This window comes from Mastomys coucha, unplaced genomic scaffold (assembly GCF_008632895.1).
Source record: "Mastomys coucha isolate ucsf_1 unplaced genomic scaffold, UCSF_Mcou_1 pScaffold23, whole genome shotgun sequence".
NCBI lineage: Eukaryota > Metazoa > Chordata > Mammalia > Rodentia > Muridae > Mastomys > Mastomys coucha.
In genome coordinates this window covers 98,202,030-98,206,845 of record NW_022196906.1, presented here as the reverse complement: position 1 = coordinate 98,206,845, position 4,816 = coordinate 98,202,030, and positions in this window count along the sequence as shown.

Below are 4,816 nucleotides of genomic sequence, written 5' to 3'. Positions count from 1 at the left end.
ATGAACCACAAAGCTTTTCCCCTTGATCTCACTAGGGTGGGCAAGGGACTGAAGAATGGACAAACACAGACACTAAAGAAATTACAAGCACATGTTGTAACCCAGAACCTCAGTGTGTTTATCAGTTTCAGGACAAGGGCGGAGGATTTAGCTTGTCTGTGAGGAAGTGACTGCAGGTGAGCAGTCTAAAGCTGTAAACATCTAGAACACAGAAGCTACAGCTGTGAATAACTTGAAGAGCAAAGGCCGTAGATTACTACAAGCAAACAGTGTGTTCTAGAGACAACGGGACAGTTGTCCCAGCAATTGTGACAACATGCACAAGACCTGTGCAACCTCAAGTCAAACAAAAATCACAGCATTGTAGGGAAAAAAGTAGGCACAAGTCCCACCCCTAGCTGAGGAGCCACTGGTAATGGGTACTGTTGGTGGGGGCGGGGCTTTCTTTTAGGGTGTGACCATAGTGATCCACCTGGCTCCAAAGCAGGCTCTACACAGATGAGTATTTGGCAACACAAATCGTATTCACTGGACTTTGTTAGAGAGAGAAAGAGAGAGAGAGAGAGACAGACAGACAGACAGAGAGACAGAGAGACAGAGAGACAGAGACAGAGAGAACCCAATGTTGGGAGAGCAGGGAGGGGAGGGGGGACTAAAGAAGAGTGAGTATGATGAAATACATTACATGAAATTGTCAAAGAATTAATAAAAATATTACTAAACAAAAGACCTTACAAGGAGTCCGCATGACATAAGAGGATAAGGTTCTTTGTTTTTGGTTAATAATAGTTCCTTTCTGTGTGTGCTCAGTATTTTTAAAGTGAATTTGAATCAAATAAATGTGACTTAAGGCAGTCTAATGAAGCAATGAAGCGAATCATAGCAAGAGCCCTGATGTAAACAACTTGAAAATTTGCTGGAACACAGGAGTCTTTGCTCGTCTCTCTCTAACACAATACCTATAACCATTCCATGTCGATTTCCTAACCCTTCTGTGTTCACATCCCTCAGAAGCCATTCTCTATCCCTGCTATGGTTTACATAGTTAGGCTAACAGAATACATGTCATCTATCCAATAGTAAGAATAAGAAATAGTCTCACGTCATCCACTCCAATATATCTACATAGTCCCATGTGCTTACAAACAATGGAAAACAATGCCAACTGCCTATGGCCTCAAGAAGCCTGTGCCTTGTCCCAGCGTCCCAGCTCTGGTATAGGCACGTAACAAATCGTATTGTTTCTGGGAAATATATGTTATACTCAAGAGTTTTAAGTAAAGAGGTTCCTGTGGTACACTTTCTTAGCTGTTCAGAAATGTTTTAATTCAGCCAACTAAAATGACATTCTTTCAAAAAGTTGTTGGTAGTTTATTCCCTGCCCCAAAACATTCTTCTTTGGAGATGATGACCTGCTCTCTACATGATGAATCCACGATTTGGTTATTTAACTAGAAATTTACAACTGGAAGTAGCAAAGAATAAAGAAATAGAAAAGGAATTTTAGCAGAATGCAAGGCATTGGTCCTAGGAGAAGGTAACCTTGAGAAGTAAGTTGTGTTTCATTTCAAGAGAAGACTGTGCTTAAGCTGATTAAATATGTTGACCAAATAGTCAATGACTGGGACACCATTTAAACTCATGTCTATATGCAAAATCTCATCTCATACCACAGTCAAGACTCTAGGAGATCCAGCTTACACCACCACCACCACCACCAGCAGCAGCAGCTGTGGCAGGGGCTCATCCTTTGAATTTGTTGGAAATGTGAGAAAAGTCCCACCAGACCTCAGAAGAGAGATGCATGTTCTAAGAAGCCTCTGGATGATTCTGACTGGCTTGTTTTTGAGAATCACCACAGCCTGCCAGAGCAATTTACAAACAGAGAGACTCAGTGTTTAAAAAGTGTGAAAGTGATTTCCAAACCCAGGTTTGGTCTTTCCAAGAGATGAGGTAGCAGAGCAAGTTCTTCAAGAACAATCTGAGATCAGCATGGTGAAGAGACCACACAATATTATACTGCTTCTTACACTTTGCTAAGAGGACATTTTAAGTATGTTTTCAAATTATTGTTTTGTTTTACATATGTGGGTACTTTTGCCTGAGGATATGTCTACCTGGAGTCAGGGAGGCCAGATGAGGGCATTAGATGCCCTGGAACTGGAGTTGCAGATGGCTGTAAACATAAGCCACCATGTGGGTGCTGGGAAGGAGACAGGAGGCCTCTAGAAGAGCAGCTCCTGCTCTTAACCACACACAGAGCCACCTCTCCAGCCCCACTCAGAGCTCTTGTAAGTATCCTCACATCTCACACAGAGAAGGCAACTGTGTGAGGTGGAAGATGTGGGGTGTCGTTTAATTGCAACTGTTTCATGGTGTCTGTATGTATCACAACATTGCTCTTCAATTGAATGTTCTTCTATTCACAGTTTTACTTCAATAAAGCAGAGGAAGAAAGGAAGGAGGGAGGGAGGCAAGGAGAGAGAGAGACAGAGACAGAGACAGAGAGAGATGGTTGATGCTGGGTGGCTTCTAGCTTGGACACTGAGAGCAGCCTGAGGAACAGATTTTGAGTTACAAAAACACTCTGGGGATGAGAGGTGGAAGATGATAAAGCAGGCTTGGCTAATGCCCTGAATGAGGCGGAATAATTCAGCTGGCTTACTTCTGAGCATCTTAAATTTATAAAGAGACTGGTAACTACACAGCTACCCTACCTACTCGGAAAGGTAAGGATGTATGCTCCAAACATCTGAGTAGAGACAGTTAGAAATCTGTCATGTGCTTCTACTAAAGCTTTTATGACCTCTCTATGTGTTTCTTCTAGTTAAGCCCTTCAGAGTAACTGTTAGCTCCAGGCTCGCTTTCCACTTTTCTAGATAACCCTTTGGGTTGTCATTTTAAAATTCTCAGAAAGCAAAAAAAAAAAAAAAAAGTTGGGATTTTAAATTGAGTCTTCCCACCTCCTGTCTCTGGTCCAAGGGAGCTGGCCACCTGTTCTTAATCCATTCTTATCAACTGGAGAAGAACTTGGTAAGTGATGTCAATAGTAACCACATCTAGAAATAGGACATGATCCTTCCTGTTAAGGAAGCCACAGTAGGCAGGGAAATGGTGGGGACAGCTGGCAGGCAGGGATGGAATCGAGAATAAAGACACAGCATGTGCCTGCTGTCATCAGGGGCTTTTTTTTCCTTCCCAGGTTTCCACCTCATTAGAGCTCAGCTTTGTTGGAAGAGACAAAACAGAAAAATTAAAAGTAGGCTGATGGGGATTAGGAATGATGTTCCAGGGATGGACGCACAGAGGTCAGGGATAGAAAAGAAGTCCAAGATGGCAGGAAAAGTCAACAACCCTAGGTGTCTAGTTCTCAGGCAGAGAGAGACACATGGGGAATGGGTGTGGGGAGCAGGCCTTGTGGGGCTACAAAGAATTTACAGAAACCCCTTTCAGAAGCCAGAGCAGAAAAATCTACAAGGATTCAGGAAGGTGGGAGAGAGCTAATGACACATCTGCAAAGCAAAATCAAGGGAACACATTTACTTTCTGATTTGAGGGCTGGAGGAAATGCTGCGGGAGCCGAATAACAAGCTGAGCATCAGAGCCGCTGTCAAGCCGGCTGATCTCGGTTTCAGACCCTAAGTGCTGGGATGGACTCAATGATCTGGTCATTGCTGTGTGCTGAACAGAATTGCACTGGAACAGAATTACACTGTGGTCTAGGAGTGAGGAGCAGCCAAACTGGTAAAAAAGAAGCGGAGTGCCATTCTCCCACAAGAGATGAGTGACTTGGGGTATTCATGGGTAGGTCCAGGTTCCACCTAAACAAGGCAGGAGGCATGTTGAATCCATTTCTGTATCTGGAACCTGGACACCAGGTCAAAAAGAGAGTTGAGGATGACCTCAATAAGGCCAAGGGGAAGGTGAGATGGATGTTATAAGCAGAGAAAAGATGAGCAGAGCAGAAGACAGGCAACCAATGACCACCAGTGCCAGCTGGCATTGTGATTTGTAAATCAAGCAGAAGCAGGATCCATAAGCAAGTTTCCAAGTGCAATGGGTTAGTCTCAGCATTAGGGTAGACACTCAGTAAGTGGCTTTAACCCATTACTGCTCGTTCAAATGCAGGCTGCTCATATGCAGGGTTGAACCCAGTGCCTCTTAGTGTACCATGCCATGCTGGCTCCCACCACACGACTGTGGGGATCAGACTTCAGAACTTAGGAACTTGAGGTAAGAGGATCACAAACTTCAAGGCCACCCTGGGTTGCATAGACCCTGTCTCAAAATATAAGAAGATAGTGATGTGTGCAGAAATGGCTATGAGATTCAAGGGGCCCTTCAAAGACAAGGCAACACCATTATGGCATTGTGATTGTTCTAACTCTACTTCATTGTATTAGTTTGATGAGAGGGGCAGTGTATTTGGAAGTGGAAAAAGGGCAGAAATGATATACTGGGGACAGAGGCTTAAAAAACAAAAACAAAAGAAGTTCAGGCTAATGGCACAGTGTAAGTTTCCCTAATCTGGCTAGAATTTATACACACAGAGATTATCAAAGACACCAAAGGTAGACTAGTCATTTTCTCTATTTGTTTCCCACTGTTATGATGAGAAGGTTGATCTCCATTTAGAAAATGAAGCATCCACCCCTGGTAGTCTCCAGCACTCCTGCAAAACAGACAAGTGTCTCATACCCATGAACTTACTCTATTGGTAATTTTTAAAAACCAGTGAGAGAAAAACTAATATGCCTACTGGCTTCCATACAGCACCATTGCCTGAAACTACCCATTGGGTTATATAGTCAGGGGC